Source organism: Stenella coeruleoalba, assembly GCF_951394435.1.
Source record: "Stenella coeruleoalba genome assembly, chromosome: 17".
Classification (NCBI taxonomy): Eukaryota; Metazoa; Chordata; class Mammalia; order Artiodactyla; family Delphinidae; genus Stenella; species Stenella coeruleoalba.
The window spans coordinates 71289925-71309374 of record NC_137163.1 but is presented as its reverse complement, the minus strand read 5'-3'; the positions used below and the strand labels follow the sequence as shown (position 1 = coordinate 71309374).

General features: G+C 43.1%; 2 long non-coding RNA genes across 2 annotated transcripts in view; one reads left to right on the top strand and one right to left on the bottom strand.

Moving 5' to 3' along the window:
- Positions 1 to 18005, bottom strand: part of LOC307176277 — a 40119-nt gene extending 22114 nt beyond the window's left edge. The window contains exons 1-2 of the long non-coding RNA XR_013824689.1: positions 17872 to 18005; positions 10909 to 11059 (exon numbers count right to left, since the gene is read on the bottom strand). This is a non-coding gene — a long non-coding RNA (uncharacterized lncRNA). The remainder of the gene's footprint in view (positions 1 to 10908; positions 11060 to 17871) is intronic.
- The window catches only part of LOC307176275, a 195992-nt gene continuing 194263 nt past the window's right edge, over positions 17722 to 19450 (top strand). Inside the window, exon 1 of the long non-coding RNA XR_013824688.1 lies at positions 17722 to 18458. This is a non-coding gene — a long non-coding RNA (uncharacterized lncRNA). The remainder of the gene's footprint in view (positions 18459 to 19450) is intronic.

The window sequence follows — 19450 nt, the reverse complement described above, 5'->3', positions numbered from 1 at the left end:
AGTGGGCAAGAGAGAAAATAATAAACTCAATATGTAACATAAAATATATTTGAAACTGATAAGTGATAAGGAGGAAAAGAGAAAGCAGCAAGGAAGAAGGCTAGGGAGTTCTGGGAGCTGGAGGCTACTGCAACTTTCAATCGAGGGATCAGGAAAGACTCACGCTGTGAAATGAGCAAAGCATGTAAGAGTGTGGGTCTTGTCAATATGTGGGAAGAGCAGAAGGAACAGCCAGTGAAAGACTCCTGTAACAGGAGCATTTCTTGAATATTTGAGACTCAGCCAAGAGGCCAGTGTAGATAAGAGCAGAGAAGTAATGCTGTGTGTGTGTGTGTGTGTGTGTGTGTGTGTGTGTGTGTGTGTGTGTGTATGCTTGCACCCAGGTACAGGCTTTAAGCAGAGGTGTAATATAACCTGACTTAAGTAATTTTGAAGTATTCACTCTTGGAGCAGGATAGGAACTTCACAGGTAGACACCTGAGACACAGATTAGCAAGACTAGATAAGATGAAAAGGATAATTTTGGTCGCAGTGTTGAGAATAGGTAGAAGCAGAGAGACCAGTTTTGAAGCTATTGCATAATCCAGGAAGAGTTGATGGTGGCCTGGACCAGGGTGGGAGTGATGGATATGATGAGATGGGGTTGGATTCTATTTTTATTGAGAAGGTAAACAGAATTTGCTGACAGATTGGATATGAAGTATTAGAGAAAGAGAGTGTTAGAGACAATTCCAAAGTCTTTACTTTGCATGTGGAAGGATGGAATTGCCCACAACTGAGATGAGGATGATTCTAGAGGAAGGAGGTTTCGAGGCTCCATGCTGTGTATGTTAGATTTGAGATGTTTATTAGATATCTGAATGGAGATATCAAGTTGGTAGTTAGCTATATGAGTCTGAAGTTCGGGGTAGTGTTTTGGTTTGGAGGTTTAAGTGCCCCAGCGAAGAGATGGCATTTAAAGTCATGAGCCTGGATCGGATCAATGAGGGAACAAGTGGAAAAGAGAAGAAGTCCAGGAAAGAGTCCTGAGGAGTTTCAAAGTTAAGGAGTTGAGAGATGAGGAAGGATTGGTAACAGGTGTGAGAAGGGGCACCCCGAGGGGAGCCGGAACCAGGTGAGTGTGGTGTCGGAGGGCAAGTGAAGACTGTTTCAGAAGGAGAGTGATCAACTGTTTGCAAACTGCTGATGTTTGGAATATCATCTCTTGGGATTCTGTCTTGAACATTTAGAGATTGTTCTGTATTTGACATTTAAATTATCAATATTAAAAAGGTGAAGATTGCTATAACAAAAATATTATTTGAAACCAAGCATTTTTTTCTCTACAAAGGGGGTAGGAAGGAAGATATTCTTTTCTTTTTCTTTATTCTTTGGGAAAATATCAGTGGACTCACATTAGTTTGTACCTTTCACATGATGGCCTATATAGTTTAGCTTGGTACAATTTGGTACTTATGTAATAAATACTGACTTATTTGACTAGGGTCACAATGCGGTGTTTTAAGTTAAATAATTGACTATGAACATATCCTTTGAACTTTGACCAAAACACAAGCGATTTCCCTCCACACACTAGATGTAGAAGATGCTTGCTATTTATGCATATCCAACCATGTACTTCTGGTTCTCTGTGGCTCTTTTTTATACCTTGTTGTACATTTCGAAAAAGAATCATTCATTTGCAAGTGTGTGAAATTCATGAAGCAAATGGAACCTTGTATTAGATGATCTCTAAAGACTCACGCAGTTCAAAGCTTCTAAGAATAATGCTTATACCAGTGGTCTGTGTTAAGCCAAGCTGCATGGGGGTTGGGAGTTAGTAGCCCTTCAAATAATCTAGATTAACCCCACTGCCATTTCTCTCAGGGAAAAAGCAGCTCAGCTTTTTAAAGCATATAGGTCATCAGTAAAAGTTAGATTATAAAAGTCTTCAAGTCACAATCATTCCATAGAGTAATAGAATTGAATGTGATTTAGTCTTAAGAGTGAGGGAAATGAATTTTTAGTTAAGAGCCATGAAAATCAGCACTATTTCATATAGTTTAAATAGACTGCTCTTTTCGGTTCCATATAGGTGTTCATTCAGTTCAGTATCCTTGAGTTCAGAGGTAATAAAAAGATACACATTTTTCTTCAAATTCAATCAATTTTGAAAGGCCCATAATTTTTAAAGCTATTTTTTTACTTTAAATTGCATAACTACTAATTTTTCATCGCCAATTTCAAAGAGGGATACTACAACCCAAATTCTTCCGTGTCGGTTTTAAGACTCCACAGAGGAAGCATGGAGATGACACGATGCCAGAGAGGTCTTTCCACTTGTCAATTCTTTTCTAATGCTTCAAAGAGATTTTAAAATTGGGCAGAACCTCTCAGAATTTTAGATCAGAAGTTTCCTCCTCAACAACGACTCCTTTATCATTAGTATATTGTAAACTATGACTTTTGGGAACGTTCCAGAAGGAATTTCCTTCACAGTGGAAACCAGTGGTGGATTAAGTTTATCAAAATTGTCTGAGAATAAAAGCTGATTTTATGGTTAAAATGGTGTAAAGTAAATGTGAAGTAATCACTGTTGGACTTGGATGGGAACTTCCCAAGTAGACACTTGAGACACAGATGAGTATGACCAGTTCAGTTACCATCTGAATTTCCAGAAGAGAGTCCACAGGCTTATCTTCCTGCTTAGTTCTTGGAAGCAATGTGTCTGCTCTGCATGTGACCAGATGAACATAAGATGAGACAGCAGAAGAAAGGAAAAATAGTTGTAATTTTTTTTTAACTGGAGTAGAGTTGCTTTACAATGTAGTGTTACTTTCGGCTGTACGGCAAAGTGAATCATCTATACATATACATATGTCCCCTCTTTTTTAGATTTCCTTCCTATTTAGGTCACCACAGAGCATTGAGTAGAGTTCCCTGTGCTATACAGTAGGTTCTCATTAGTTATTATCTATTTTTTTCATTAGTTATTATCTATTTTATAAAAAAGTTGTATATTTTATGACGCTTAGGAGTCCTTTTTTCTGCTCTTTGAAGGAGGGGCCCCATGTTTTCATTTTGCACTTGGCCCTGCAAATGACGTAGCTGCTTTGATTACAACCACCATGAATTCACGGTTCCCGACCGCAGCTGGTTTGTCGGCATAGCTAGGCAGCCAGGCCTGAGTGTTTCTCCAGCCAGCTGTCTCCCACTGTTCACATGGCTAAACACTGTCTACTCTTCCCAAATGCATGCTCCTTCTGTCTCCACCTTCATCTCAGCAGACAGCGGTATCTCTTACTTAGAGAAAAAGAAACAGAAGTTACCAGATGAACTGTGTTTCTCCCGTCCCTTCTGTGCCTCTTGTTAATAGGACAAGGTGTTCTCCTTGTCTAATGTTTATCCCTCGCCTGCACCCTGGCTTCCACTCTTCCTGCCCTCCCAGAACTGAACCTGACTACCCCCTCCTCTCAAGAGGTAGCACCAACCTGTGAGAGGAGCGTGGGCCCTGGAGACATTGTCCGGGACTGGATCCCAGTTTTGGCACTTAGTACTTGTGTGACTTTGGTAAGCCTCTTAACTGCCCCAGGCCTCAGTTTCCCTCTCTGAAAACTGGGGTAATAATAGCACTACTTATTTCACTGTCTTGCCATGAAGATTAAATAAGTTAATATTGGTAAAGTGATAAGTATGTGCTATACAAATGTTTATTTAATAAAATCAAAGAATAAAAGTCCTCTCCTTCATCTTCAAACTTTTCTCCCCTTGATGCTTTTTGACATACTCAGTTCTCTCCTATCTTAAAAGTGACCCTTCCTGGACCTCCAAATTTCTTCCAGCTGTAGCTCCATTTCTTCCCTCCTTCCAGAGCTAAATCCCCTGGAGGTTATCTGCACACACGGTCTCCACTTCCTCACGGCCCACCCACTCCTCAACTCACAAGAAAAGGATGCCTGCCCACCATCAGCTGAAACTGATCTTACCCTGAAAATCCATGCTTCAGGTCACGGAACTCAATATACACATTAAAAAAAAGAATCTTATTTGTTTGTTCCTCTGTACTTGAGATGTTTGGCCACTTCTTGAAAATCTCTTTTCCCTTGTTTTCCAGGATGATGCTTTCCCTTACTTCCTCCTCTCCTCTAGAAGCTCCTTCTCAGTCTCCTTTGCAGAGTCCTTTCTCTCTGACCATCACTATAATTAGGTTTTCTTCAAGGTCCTCTCCCACCTTATTCTACCTGACACACTCCCTGAATGATTCTACCTACCCCCATTGCTTCTGTTACCATCTATGGGCTGCTGATGTCCACGTATGTATTGACAACCCAGATTTCTCTCCCAAGTCCCAGATTAATGTATCCAACATTAATATCTGGGGATATTGCCACTTGGATGTCCCAGAGACATCTCCAAGTCAGCACGTCTACAACTGAACTTATTTCCTCTCCACCTACTCCAACTGGCTCAACATCTTGGGTCCTGTTCAATTACGTCTCTTGCGTGCAGGATAAAATCCTTTCTCTTTTATATCTTCCATGGTCACACTCTTGGCTGCCTTTCCAATATTTGATCTTGACAGGCCCCATCTTGACCTTTGTACTACAGCCAAAATGACCTGACTGCACTGATCTAAATACATAAAGCTCATGCTTCCATGTCCTGTCCTCAGAACCACTTCCCTTCCTGGCTTCAAAGTGAATACTTAGTTATTTTTAGGTCCTCTGTGAAATTTTCGTAATGGTCCACAAACTCAGATGAGTGAGTGTGGTCACTTAAATATTTTTCTACACCTCAAGCGTATTTCTGTCTCTATGTCCCTCTTCCATTGACACCATGCTCGTGGAAAACCTAATCACAGTCCCTGGAGCTCCCTTCCTTCTCTAGAGTTGAGTCACCATTTGGGGTATGACCTAGTTACTACAGGTTGCTGACAAGCAGCTGTGTCCCTTTCCTTTTAGCCCCAGCATCTCCAGCAGCTTTGTGTTACTTCTACACCATCCTTGGGATGTAGAGGCTTTGGTTAAGTTCTCAGTGCTTCCTGACTGTAGACGCACAGCCGACCATTCCTCTCCGGGGGCTTCTCCTCGTTAGTGGTATATGGCCATGAAGTTGGGCTGCATCCCTGCTGCTCTCTGATCTGCAGATTGTTCTTCACTTCTCCTCTCAGCCAGGCAACACCTCCTTCTAGGATGAGGTGGGAATGGGGAGAGAATCCCTAATCTTGCTCATGTTTGTCTACACTCTAGAATCTTCTTTTCCCATTTACCTCCTTTGAAAATCCTCTCAGTTATTCTAAGGCATCATTTGTAAATCTGAATGCTTGCAGGGTAAGGTAAGTAATGTAAATGAGTGGAGAGGTAAGGCAGTTGGGGAGACAGGGCCGGTTTAAAGGGGCAGCAGCTACTACTCAGCTCCAGTTCATATATGACTGACTCGTCCCGGATTTTTAGGGAGGCAAGTAAATCCAAAAGGGCATTGGTAGATCAAGGGAATAAGAAAACGTAAAGTGGCCTGAGCAGGTTTCTCCTGTCATTCAAGTTCGTGTCTTTCTTCCCCAGATACTCAGTAACTATTTAATGAAGGAAGGAATGAATCTGATCTTACTAGAGGTAAACAGATAGAAAGCTGGAGGGGAGAGGTATAAAATTTAAGATCTTACATCGAATGCTAGACCTTTGCTTTCTCTCATTTGCATACTAAATGCAGGCCTGCAGATGGCTTCCTGTTATTACAGCTGCTGAATCGACTTACATTGGCTGCAGAATTCTATTGCCCTTGCTGCAGAAAATGACCTTGAAGTATTGAAGAACTCTCTGGGCTTGTTTCAGAAGACAACAGCAAAAGCAGGATTAATTCAAATGATGGGTTATATATTTTAAGGTCCTTCAGGTAATTCCAAGGGCAACCAGAAATCTTTTATGAAGTCTGAATTTAGATTTAAAAGCTCGATAGAGCCCTTATTCTCACTCTCATGTCATTTTATTATTTAGGCATTCATTACCAGCTTCTTTTCTATTTTTGATTAGGTTGCTTAACATTTTGTGGTCTCTCTTCTTTCCCTCTCTGCTTTCCACACTTGCATTTTTAATAAAGAAAGAGTGCCTTTTCTACCTATTAAAATGATTTTACCTTTGCATCAGCATGTTTCTCACTTTTCATCACTTGTGAAAATGTAACTATTATAACAGACGTGCACAACAGCATGTCGTGAGATTACAGAATCCCTCTTCACATTTAGGAGATCCTGAAAGACCAGTGAAGAGTGCTGAATGAATCAATGAGAGTCCGTGAGGAAAGGTTAAATGGATAGGGATTACTCATCATGTATAATAAGGGAATTTGCTAAAAATAATATTAATTTGTTTCAGATAATGTGATCTGTTAAAAAGAGAAACTCATAACATTTTCAAAAAAATTTCCTTCTCTGTAAAACTTAGAGACATATCTGTCTTTAGCTGAGCTGAGGGAAGTTCTCTTGGAGGTGTCTGATTTCAGGGCTATATCAGGGTCCCAGCAGAAGAGGGAAACCACATGGAAATTTGAACAAGGAAATCTTAATGTAAAGAATTATTAATTATAATTATATAAATATAGTTATTTATAATTATATATAATTATTGTTTATAATTATATAAATAACAGTGAATTGGAGTTACAAAAGATTGGCTGGTAAGAAGTAAAGAGAATGTCACAGGACGTAGAAATAGTGGTTGTTAAGCCACAGTCACTGCTCCTGAGGCTGAGTGCGGGTACCCAAGGAGGAGGACCTCGCCCTGACCCCCAGCTGGAGATCCAGTCCTTGTTGGAGAAGGAATCGCTATATAGTTCAGTGACTGGCAGAAAAGTCACTGAGGTGTGACTTCTGGTAGAAGTGGCTGGAAACACCCCCTCTGGAACTTATTGGACAGCAGGGAATCTGTTGATTGGGAGGTACCTCACTGGAGGTACTCTACAGCAGCAGGTTACAAAAGCTGCTGGAGAGGGATGCCAAGGGAGCTGCTGGCTGCTGGTACTGCCCGGGCTGGCAGTGCTGCATGAACTGTGTCCTGAAGAGGCTGCAGGTATCGTGGGAGCTGAGTGCCAGAGACGCCACCTAAAGACGACATCTTTAGGAGAGTTCTAGAAAGCACACCTGAATGGGCAAGAAAGCCCCTCCCTCCTGTAATATGTCTCCAGTGCCGTCTACTGGCAAAGCTTAGTATCATGACACTTGGCCGAGAAAAACTAAAGGATCCAGAACAATTTTTGCTGAGCAGGCAATGAAGGGTGATCTTGCAGATGAGGCAGGCAATAAATTGATAAATGGCACAGGGATATTTTTGAGATAGTGAAAGTTAATTTGTAAGGTGAGCTAAGGGAAGAATTCTGGCTTTGGTGCTGTGTGACCTCTCAGGATGCAGTGAAGAGGCTGGGCTGTATAACAGATCCCATGCAATTCCTAACAGTCTATTTCTGTTTTGTTCTGTTATTCTTTATTGAGCTGACATTGCCTTTGAAATTGTGTATTAGCCTGTTGGTCGAGATATTCATTTTAATTTGGGGCGAGGGGGTTGAAAAGTCTATTACTGTTATTGTTGACAGCCTGAGAAAAAATGTTTCTTATTGTAGGTTAACATAGATTTTGTGATTAAGCCACTTCTGAGTCTTTTCTTGGTACTCATTATGTAATAAAAGCAGCCTTGCCCTTTGTTCTGTTGAGGTAGGTTTTTGGTTATTTGGGGGGACCATTCTAACCTCTGGAATTTGAGTACTTAATTTAAAAATATTGTTTACATAGTATGACACAGCTGGGGAACAAAACATTTCTTTTCCCCCCAAGCTTGTTTGTGTCAAAAACATTATTTCCATTATCTTCATAAGTGAAAGAGTAATAAGCATGGTAAAGTCACTCAATAAGTCTTGTAAATACTTTTTGGTGTAAGTCCCAGAAATTGAGAATAAGGATGATTGGGTAAAGAACCCTACTGCAAGTCAGATGGCTTTTAATTCTTTGCTTTCTACAGAATTAAAGGGGACTTTCAGTGGCTTTTTAGTTGACGGATCGTTTAAAAAAAAAAGATTTCTGAAGATATATTACTTCGTGATATTTTTGGAGGATAATTTAGGAGGGGTTTAAAGACATCTGACATCTCTGTAACAAAACTTCTGTTCCCACTTGCTTATTTATGTGGACAAAATTTCTCAACACTTGCATATCTGAAAATGAAACATAGAAATATAATTTATGTTGAACATATCTCATCCTATCTCATCCTGTGAGTAATATCCATCCACAAACACATGATTTCTTTGAAAAAATAAAATGGCCTCATGTATCTCACTAGATGTTTTTTTGATGAGAAGTCACTGTGATAGGCAGCATTCTTGAGATGTCCCCCCAAGGTCCCTGACCCCTGGTTAATCAACAAGCACGAATCCAGGTATTGCTCTGAAGAGACTTTGCAGAATTAAATTTACTAATAAGTTGACCTTGAAATAGGGAGATTGTCCTGGATTACCTGGTAGACCCAATAATCACATAAACCCTTAGAAGCAGCAGCAGAAGGCAGAAGCCTCAGTCAGAGAGACGCAGCAGAAGAAGGGAAGCAGAAGAGATGTGGAGGGTGAGAACGACACATTGCACAGTGGCTAGTTCGAGATGTAGGGGGCTCCCTGCAAGGACCAGAGAGAAGCCTGTAGGAGCTAAGAGTGATTCCCAGCTGACAGCCAGCAAGGAAATAGGAGTTCAGCTCTACAGCTGCCTGGACCCGAATTCTGCCAACAACCTGAATGACCCTGGAAACGGATTCTCCGCTAGAGCCTCCAGAAGGGAACACAGCCCTGCCAAGTCCTTGAGAGTCTGAACAGAGGAACTGGCCCAGCCCCACTATACCTGGACTCCTGACCCACAGTGAGAAAACAGATGTGATGCTTTAAGCTGCTACAGTTATGGTCATTCGTTATGGCAGCAACAGGAAACGGATAGGAGCTTGTAATATTTAATGACATTTAATCCACCTATTTAATGTATTTTACGTTGTTTTGATCAATTGTAATCAATGGTGATATTTACATTGATAACATTCTGAAAGAAAAATATCTTTAACACTTAGAACTATGTAGTCACAGAAAATGATAAAGTTTAATTTCAGTATACAGTTTTTTAGTAGAATACTATGATAAAATAATAAAAAATCATTACAGATAAAATATATTACATTAGGATAGAATTCTGTAAATGCAGTGGAATGGCAATAAGTAGATGAGGAGGAAAGGAATAATATAAGAAATTTCACTGTTAAAGAAGAGCTTGTTAGTGTCCATTTTGCAGATGGATAAGGAAGGGTATCCAAATCATACAGTATTACGTTCCACTGGCTATATTTGAAAGGGAGATCTCATAGTTTTATTTTAAAAAATCATTATTTACACTATGCTGGAAACTATACATTTTGCAACTACTTAAACTGATAATGAACAAATTTTGATATCAACTTAAAAAATATGCAAGGGGCATATAAACTTTCAAAATTCCTGTAAGGAATAGGAAAACAAGGAAGTTCAAAGACCACTGGCTGGTAGGACTCCATTTTCTGGGTTCCCACACAGCACGACCTTCCGGTTGGGGCAAATCTGGGGAAGCACATGAAACTTAGAAGGTTTAATCACGTACTAACTAGTTTACTAAAGACCAACTGAACCTCTATAGAGGACTCACATCATATGTTTAACTTATGTGAGTCCAACTATTCTCACTCAGCAAATTAAAATGTGGAGAAACAGGGGAGGGAAATAACAACTTGAGTTGACTAAACAGGTCTGTCTGGTTTCAACTCAACAGAGGTGTGTCCTGAGGGGGAGTGACACGCATCTCACGTCCCGGTAGCTCTTGGAGGGTGAGTGCTTTTTCACGCTGACTTTTAGTTTAGTGTTTAAACATACACATGATTCTCATGTCATGGCCCTAAACACAAGCCAGCTAGCTCATGTGATGCTCAAATGAAGAAAAAGCACCTATTTGAGAACCTAACTCCCACCCATGCTGCGGGGGTCCAGGCACCGTGCCCAGGTACGAGGGGACGGGAGCCCTGCTGAGGAAATGGTGCAGAGTCAGGCTGTTTGCGCACAAGCACAGGAAGATGACTGTCTACCCGGGGTTTGATCTTTCATCCTATAGGACTCAGCCGTCTGCTATCTGCCCTCTAAGCGCTTTACGTTTGTTGATAAATTTCTTCATTTTCTGCCGCACCTCTAACACTTGGTCTTCCTTCTGGCGGTCTGGTCTGGAGGTCTGTTCGTGGCTGGTCCATCTGCTCGGTCGCCTCGCTGGACACACAGGCTCCCGCCTCCTCTCTCTCCAGCCCACTCAGACTACAGTCAAATGCTGTCAGGTCTGCCCCCCAGCCCGGGCTGGAAGCTGCATCCCATCTTGCTGTTTGTCTGCAAGCCCAGCCGCAATGCAGATGTTCACCGTGGACTGGGTCCTGGTCTTCCTTATGCCTCTATTGTCTCCTCTGATTCAACCCTTGCAGCTCGATGCAACATTTAAAAATGCAAATCTGCCTGTGTCTCTCTTGCACTTAAAACTCTTTGTTCACAGCATCCCAATCTTTCCCGCCCCCTCTCCTTCAGCCATGCTGCTCAAGCACATCCGTTCCATGCCTTCCCAGGCCATACCTTCTGTAAGAACGGCCTCTCTCCCACCTTCCTCTTGTCCGTCTGGGCAACTCATCTTATGCGTGAAGAATCACTGCACTGACGGTGGAAATGCCGACACTATCCACAGCCTCACCTGGTACCCCCTACATCCAGCACACTGTGCGCCAGGGAGTACGCAAGGCACTTTCCATACACAGACTTTGTTTAAATTATACAACAAGCCGATGAGATAGTTATTATCACTTCCCATTTCCAAATTAGAAAGCTAAACTCAGAGACAGTAAATACCTTGCCTCAGCTGGGATGAGGGTGGGCCAGGATTCAGAGCTGCGGGGCTCCGCGCCCAGAGCGCATTCGCCATCAGTTCAGCTGCACTCCTGCTCCGCGGCTGCGATGCACAGGGACTGGGCAGTTACGCAACCTCTCCACAGTGTCTCTCCTGTAAAATGAGAATAATAGTACCTATTAGTAGGATTCTTGGGAAAATTAGCAAAAATATTGAAAGCAAACTGCCGAGTCCTCAATAGAAAAAGGCCCAGCTCCTCCAAACTCGCCTTGGAGTTAGAAGAACCTTAACCTGGGGGAAGGGTGCCTGGATCCTGAAACTCCGACTCTCGTCTCCTGCATCCCTTCCCTGGGGGACCCTTGCTGGCCTCCAGCAGGGGCACCACCCATCCGGTTTTACACTAGGGCTCAAGCATAAGCGAGTGATTTTCCTGTAAATACGGCCTAATACAGTTAATGTAAGGCTGGGAACCTTCACTGAAAGCTAGGAAACAATGAAAATAAAACTAACATGAAGGGTAACACAAAACTAGGTAATTTGGGCTGGGAAATGTAGATTGCTTGGCGTTTCACAGACATGTCCCAGGACTACTAACTAGTATGTGAACCTGGCTGACTTCTGAGGTTCGGTCAGTAAGTCTACTCATCTGCGGACCTAGAGACAATGACGTCTATTTGGTAGAACTATTGTGAGAAATGGATTTATTCATGTATATTTACTGAGCCCCAAGGGAGGCATTCAATGATAACTCAAACCTTAACAGTTTCCGCTAAGTGGCACGTGATCCTCCAGTGATGATTACATTAGTTTACTTAAATCCTCACAGCAAAGGGGGCTACTTTTACTTCCATTTTACAAACGGCAAGAGTAAAGCCCAAAGAGTTTAAGAAACTTGTGGAGGGCACACAGCTGGTGATGAACATGTCCAGGACAGAACCCAGGCAGCCTGGTCTCAGGGCCCGTGCGTGGGCTTAGCTTCTCTGCTGCATTGCCTTGTGGTGTGAGTGGAGCTAACAATTTATTGTAGTACACATGCAAGGAAACAAAGAAATGCATATATAAAACTAAAGTAAGTGCTATGAAGGAAATGAATAGGGTGTGTGGCAGAGAACAAGGGGAAAGGGGTGTTGGAGATCCTTCAGAGAGGGTGGTGAGGGGTGTTTTCCTTGAGAAAAGTGACATTTAAGCTCACATTAAATGAGATAACGTGTTTGTCAAAGGGAAGTCTGAGCATCGTGCCAATAAACGTTCCCCTTCCTTTTCTTTTACGCATTGAAATAAAATTTTGCAAACATTTTCTGGACCCTGCGTCACCTCCCACTGCTTCTGGCCACCCCAAGAGGTAGACTCCCAGGGTGTGTGCCCAGACCTCATCTTGCTGTTTAGTCGAAAGCTATGGAAAGTCACGAGGACTCCAGGGCTTGAACAATTGGCAAAAAGATGCTTAAACATGACTTTGTTTGCACATAAGCTCTTTTATTAGATAATTGAGAAAATCTAGCTATTTACAGGTGTCTTCACTTTTGTGCCTTTAACAATTCGTTAGATTTCAAAAGCATCAACTTAGTTCTGTTGTTCACAATGGCTTTGAAAAGGTGTTAAGACTTCTGGAAATTCGTTGAGAGTGGGCAGTACCTTTGCCTATGCTTTTTATTCTGAAATAATAGCTGCTTTCTTTGGCAAACCCATCATTTCTAATTTAATGGGCAGTACTTCAGTAACTGAACTAGCTTTTTGAAAGCTACTATGGCAGCCAAGGAGATCATAATAGAGGACAGAAATAGGATAAATGGAGAAAGAGACACATTACCTCTTTTTGCTCCTTTGGTTGTTATTATTGTTAATAATAATAATAATAAAATTCAAGAAATTGATATAACTGTCTTTTTAAAAATATCCTTGGGGATGTCATATAAAATAGCATTTGTGGCAGTGCACCCTAAATTATAGTACACTAAAAAAAAAAATTGGCAGTGGTGGGTTCTGCCTGACAACTGCTGCCTGATATTCTGAAAGCAAAATAGTCACTTAAACATTTTTAGGCCATTTCATGAAAAAAAAAAAAAAGAATCATACTTTCAGCCCCCGGTTATGATTTATTTATATGGAGCGAATGATGGTTTGGTGCGGCAGGCAGACAGGTGGCCCCAGTGATCTCCGCCTTCCGGTGTTCATGCCCCGTGTAATCCTCTCCTCCTGAGTGTGGGCTAGATTTAGTGATGCACTTCTAACGAACAGGGTGCGGCAGGAATAGTGGGATGCCACTTCTGAGACTGGACGGTAAAGGACTGTGACTTTCATTCTGCGTGCTCTTTCTTGCTCTCTCTTCGATCCCTCAGCTGCGGGTGACCAGCTGCCATGCTGTGGGCAGCCCTGTGGAAGGTCCCACAGGAGGAGGGACTGAGGCTTGCAGACATCGACACGAATGAACCTGGAAGCACATTTCTCTCCACCAGCTGGGCTTCCAGATGAGACCACAGCCCTGGCTGGTAGCTTGATTGTCCCCTCATGAGCAACCTTGAGCCAGAGGCACTCAGCCACGTGACACTCAGATTTCTGACTCACAGAAACTACAAGATAATAAATGTTTGTTGATTTAGACTGTGCAACTCTGGGGTTATTTGTTATGTAGCACTAGGTAACTAATACAGATGGGGAGTACAATGGGAATGATGGATTCTAGACCAGGCCCCAGGTCTCTGAAAACAGGGTGCATAATGACATGACCTGTAGGCTCCACTGTGTGGGGTTCTGAGAGCACACGTCAGGGGTTATCCAACCTCTTGAGCTTGAGATTTTTCATTTCCCTACGCTGAGGCTAACCCTCTGCCTTCAAGGTTCTACACTGAAAGCAATGGAAATGGAATCTAGCCAACTAAAGCAAAAGGAAATTTACTGGAAAGGTATTAGGGTATGGTAGGTATGGAGAAGGATGCTGTCGAATCAACAGAAGGCTTCGAGGCCAGGTTTGGGGACAGGGAGGGGCACACAGAGTCCCAGGAGTTAGGAAAAAGTATGGCAACATTCTCCTAGCAGTAACTTGGGTCAGCACACAGCCACTACAATATATGGCCCCCAATTAACTTTCTATCCTTGCCTCACTAACTCAAGATTCAAAACCCTGAGAGAGATCATTCAATTGGCCATTCTTAGTTACGTGCCCAACTCCTGGCTGCTTTGATGCTGGTAAATGAAGAATGGGGCCCTTTGAATTTCTTAATGGAGGGTAGGAACCGGGGATTTTCCTTTTGTGGCAGAGACTGTAACTGTTTCCCCATTGTCTGCTTTCCTCTTCTTTTTTAGTAATAAAAGTTTTAGCCGGGCTAAAGACTGCATTTTTCCCAGCCTCTCTCATACAAAAGTATGTATCCTAATTCTAGTCAATGAGATCATATGAGCAGAAATGGTTTGTGCAACTTCTGGGCTGTACCCTTAAAAGGAAAGGAAGGTACTCATGTTCCCTTTTTCTCATTCCTTCTTTTTATAGCTGAATGTAAAGATTGTGGAAAGTCATCTTTGACCTTGTGGACAAGGGCCATACCCTTGGGATGGCAAAGCCAAAACATGGAAGGAGCTTGTGTGCTCAAAACCATTGAGCCACCACTCAGGCCTGGACCCACCATCTCGAATGTTATAAGTGAAAAATAACTTATGTGTTATATAAGAAATAACTTCTATGTCATATAACTTCCATGTTATACAAGAAATAATTTAAATGTTATAAGACAGAAATAAGCCTCCTTCAACCTTAAACAAGTTCTCGTTGAAGCAGCCTAGTCTGTGTCCTGAGGCTACAGCCACTGGGGGAAGGTAAGGCCTTAAAAAGAAATCAGGTGCCACCAGGATGGGGAAACACCTGCTTGTACCTGGCGGTCTAATGGCAAATGTCCTCTACTGCTAGTGGCATTGCACTGCTTATGAGGTACAGACCATTTTGTGAATTATTTTGATGATAGCACTGATATATCGGCAAATTACAACAGAACTCCTAGGTTGGACCTGTACCCTGGTAGGGAACCTCATGGTTATCAATTTCCCATCAGTCCATGTGCTCTGCACTAGTCTTCTCATCCTTTATCCTTTCTCCATCCATGGACACCTTTTTATGCAAAAGAGCTCTCTGGATCATGGAATTTTTGAGCTGTAGGGGACTTTAGTGAACGAACAGCTAGTCCAAGGGATCCCAAACCAGTCCGAGTGGCACAATCTCCAGGGAAGCTTGTTGAAAATAGGGACGCCAGCCCTTCCCCCAGCCCCACCCCTGCCCACTCACTAAACGCCAGGGGAGGTTCAGGATGAGTTGCTCTCGTGGGCACTCTCCAGTTCTGCAGGAGGGTAAAGAAGCCCTCAATGCTCCAAAAGGCCTTGGAAAGGAGTCTCTTGGAGAACATGCCATTTTCTCCACAGCCCAGGGCACTGCCTTTAGGTATTGATCATCGATCACTCTGTCTTCACGTGGATGGGTATGGCTTGCCATCCCACTTGCCTGGGCCCGTCTGGTTCCTCTAGTACGAGCAGCTTCTGAGGAGGGCACCAACCCCAGACACTGCCAAGGCTTGTCAGTTCCTGAGGCTTAGTACTGAGTCCTTCCCTGATCCCCTCAGGAGGTTCCGGTATTTTGGATGCGCTCCCCCAAAGCTGTCTGGGTCTCATGGCCCCGTGGAAGCTGCAGTCTCCAGGCTCCAGTGTTCTGCACCTAACAACTGCCCAGGGTGGGTTGCCACGCCTTCCTGTCTGACCCCCAGTGCACAAATGTTTCTATACCCTCCAGTCTGAGGCGATCCATGTTGCTTCCCTTCAAAGCCTAAACCACAGAAGCTGGTAACTTACTGCTGGAGGTAAGGAGATCAGAAAGTGCAAAATGAAATGCCCTCAGGGGCCAGTTAGGTGGGAACATGGAGGTGAGCAGAGAGTGGGGAGTTTCTGTGGTGAACTGCAAGCACGTGCTCAGCCTAAAGGGGCAGCTGCTACTCCTGTGTTGCTGATCTTGTTTGGAAATAAATGTTCAGTGTTGCATAATCTTCTGATTTTTCAAGAGAGGATGACAATTTGGATTTTTTTAAAAAAGTGAAACATCCCTATTTTAAAATATTGGCAACTAACATATTTAAAAAAAATCACACTGTGGGTTTTACATTTGAAAGCCAGATTTGCACCGTGGGTCACTGGTTTATAACTTCTGGGTAGGATTTGGCAACACAGGTCCTACTAACTCTTCTGATGGAAAAAGGGTGAAAAAAACCCTTTAGATTTTGTTCCAAGGAGTGTATAACAAGGTAAGGAAACAAATAACAAGACACCCACGACTTTCTCAATAAGTCACCCTCTTACATCAATTATCATGTTGCAGGGACTAAGTGATAAGTTGAATAATGATAATAAGCAACGTGCAGTATCTGGCACATGTGCAGTGGTTAAACAATGTTTAGCTTTTAGCTTATATCTTTGAGTCTATTTCTGTGCTTTCTGTTCTGTTCTGCTTACCTATTTCTGCACTAGCAGCAAACTCTTTACTATTGTGGCTTTATAAGATATTTCATAAGACAAATCTTAGAAATGGCACAGGATATTTTTGAAGTAAGTGACTGTAATTTACTCACATACATACACATGTGTAGACAGATGAAATCAGAATCATCCAGTGTTTTCACTGGAAAAAATCTTAGAGTTTATCTAGCTCTTCACAAATGAGGAAACTGAGGCCTGGAAAGATTAAGTGGCTTGCTTAAAGTTTCCCAGCTAGTTGATGGTTGTGTCAGATTAGAAGTGATGTATTTGGACCTCCTGTTTAGGTCTGTTGTCTCCACTGAGCTTCGGCGACTCCCTGCATTCTTTTGGTGCACTTGACATTTCCACCCTTATGATTAAGGCACTAGGCACAGGGGACCCTGCGTGCATGTCACCTTGGCAGAGTGTTCTAACACCTTAGCCCATATTAGATTCCTCAAGTTACACCGGGGTGTGGGGAGTGGGTACCAGGGTGCTGGGAGATGTGCTATTGGGAGGACTTGAAGACAAACTTCACTAATTTCTTGAGTCTGATCTGCTTTGCCAGCATAGTAAAAAGCAGGTAGACAAGGAGAAAAGGATGGATGTTAGAGGCAACCTGCTGGATGCTTAAACTAAGGCAGCAACATGAACATAGTTAAATATCAGTAGTAAGCAGAGACGGATTTCTAGTTAAATAAATCCAAGACACATTCAAACTTGATTTAAAACGAAGTATTGTTCTCCCTTCCATCAAGTCAGGAAAAATTCTAAGTGTTTGTGCAGTTTAGTCTTCCAGGGTGAGTTTAATTTACCTTTCTTCATTGGAGCTAGAAACTCATGGCCACATCTGGGACTAGATGTAATAATGTAACCTATTAGGTGTTTTAAAGAGGAGTTGGGTTACTGTAAATACCGTGTAGATTTTCAAGTCCACTCTCACTGGGTACTTTTGGGGGAATATATATTATACATAATCTATATAACATATATGATATATATACACAACAATAATAATATTATCATAATATAACAGTTCACAAACTTAGGTGAGGAATAAATGTCAACTCATTTTTCTATAGATAAAACTAAATTTTAATTTTGTGTGCTAATCTGTTGGGGTTTGTTAAAACCTAATTTCAACCCATTTGGACTTCTCCTTTTCCCTCTGGTTCCATCATATCTCTGGGGGATTTAAATGATGCCACGGAACTGGACAGAGGGGAGACATCTGGCAGCTGTCATCTGTCCACATTTGTTTCCAATGTGGCAACTGCTGACCTACCTGCTCCTGGCAGATGGTCTATGAAGGTCACTGCTGAGTCATCCTTTGTTCCTGCCCCACAGGCCTCTTCAGGTCCAAGACTGTTGTTGCTGCACCGTTGAGGGCACACAACCATCAACTTCCAAGACAGTCCGGGGCCTATGCCACCCGGACAGACCCCACAAAATCATATGGGGTTCAGGCACCTCCTTACCTGGAACAGGCACAGGAAAAGCGATGTGCAGTCATGGGTATGATGTTGACTTCTCTCTGCCTTCTTCAACTCTGCTAAGTTCTTCATTTCTACCATGTGAGATGCTCCCGGGAGAACTAGGAAGTGACACGTGAGGGGGGCCAGAATGTTGTCCCAGCACTGAGGCTAATCAAGTCAACCTTACACGGCACATAACACCCTTTGCCCCGGATTCGAGTCACTTTTATTAGCTGGGATTCAAAGCCCAAAGCCGCAGACTACCCCGGAAAGCCGGCGCGGGAACACTCCCACAACCTCCGCCTTCTCCCTGACGCGACGACGGGAGGCGGGCACGGCGCACGCACGGTCCACGCATGCTCAGTCTTTCCGGGCGTCTCGCGAGCTTTGCCTGGCTGTAGACGTGAGAACTGTCTCCACTTCCGGTATCCAGCCAAGTGCGAGGCAGGTCCGCGGATGGAAGGGGCGCCGGAGCTTGACCGTATATTTCCCATGTTCGTCTCCCGCGAAATCCCCACAGAAAGCGCCACGTGTCGTGGTCCCGGGACCCTCCTCAACGCGGTGGCCCGTGTCCAGGCGTCCCAGGCCCGGTGAGTCTGTGGTGGAGCGACCCCACTCCCCAAACTTCTGCTCTAGAGCCCTTCTGGACCCAAGCCATTTACTTTTTTTTTTTTTTAAACCTCCTATCCTTTTTATTTTTAACCCACATTACAAATTAAAGAATTATATGTTATACACTCTTTTTGCAAAAACTTATTTTCTGAAAAGAATTCATATGAAGACTGCAATCATCAGAGTTTTAGAATTTGTGATGACAGCCAGGATATCCACGTTTACCCTCAGTAACTCTTTTTTTTTTTTTTACATTTATTTATTTTTGGCCGCGTTGGGCTTGTTGCGGCAAGCGGGGGCTACTCTTCGTTGCGGTACGTGGGCTTCTCATTGCAGTGGCTTCTCTTGTTGCAGAGCACAGGCTCTAGGCGCCTGGGCTTCAGTAGTTGCAGCACGTGGGCTCTAGAGCGCAGGCTCAGTAGTTGTGGTGCACGGGCTTAGTTGCCCTGTGGCATGTGGGCTCTTCCTGGACCAGGGCTTGGACCCGTGTCCCTTGCATTGGCAGGCGGATTCTTAACCACTGTGCCACCAGGGAAGTCCCTTTTTTTTTTTTAAACATCTTTATTGGAGTATAATTGCTTTACAATGGTGTGTTAGTTTCTGCTTTATAACAAAGTGAATCAGTTATACATATGTCCCCATATCTCTTCCCTCTTGCGTCTCCCTCCCTCCCACCCTCCCTATCCCACCCCTCTAGGTGGACACAAAGCAACGAGCTGATCTCCCTGTGCTATGCGGCTGCTTCCCACTAGCCATCTATTTTACATTTGGTAGTGTATATATGTCCATGCCACTCTCTCACTTTGTCCCAGCTTACCCTTCTCCCTCCCCGTATCCTCAAGTCCATTCTCTAGTAGGTCTGTGTCTTTATTCCCTTCTTGCCCCTAGGTTCTTCATGACTTTTTTTTTTTTTTAAGATTCCATATGTACATGTTAGCATACGTATTTGTTTTTCTCTTTCTGACTTCAC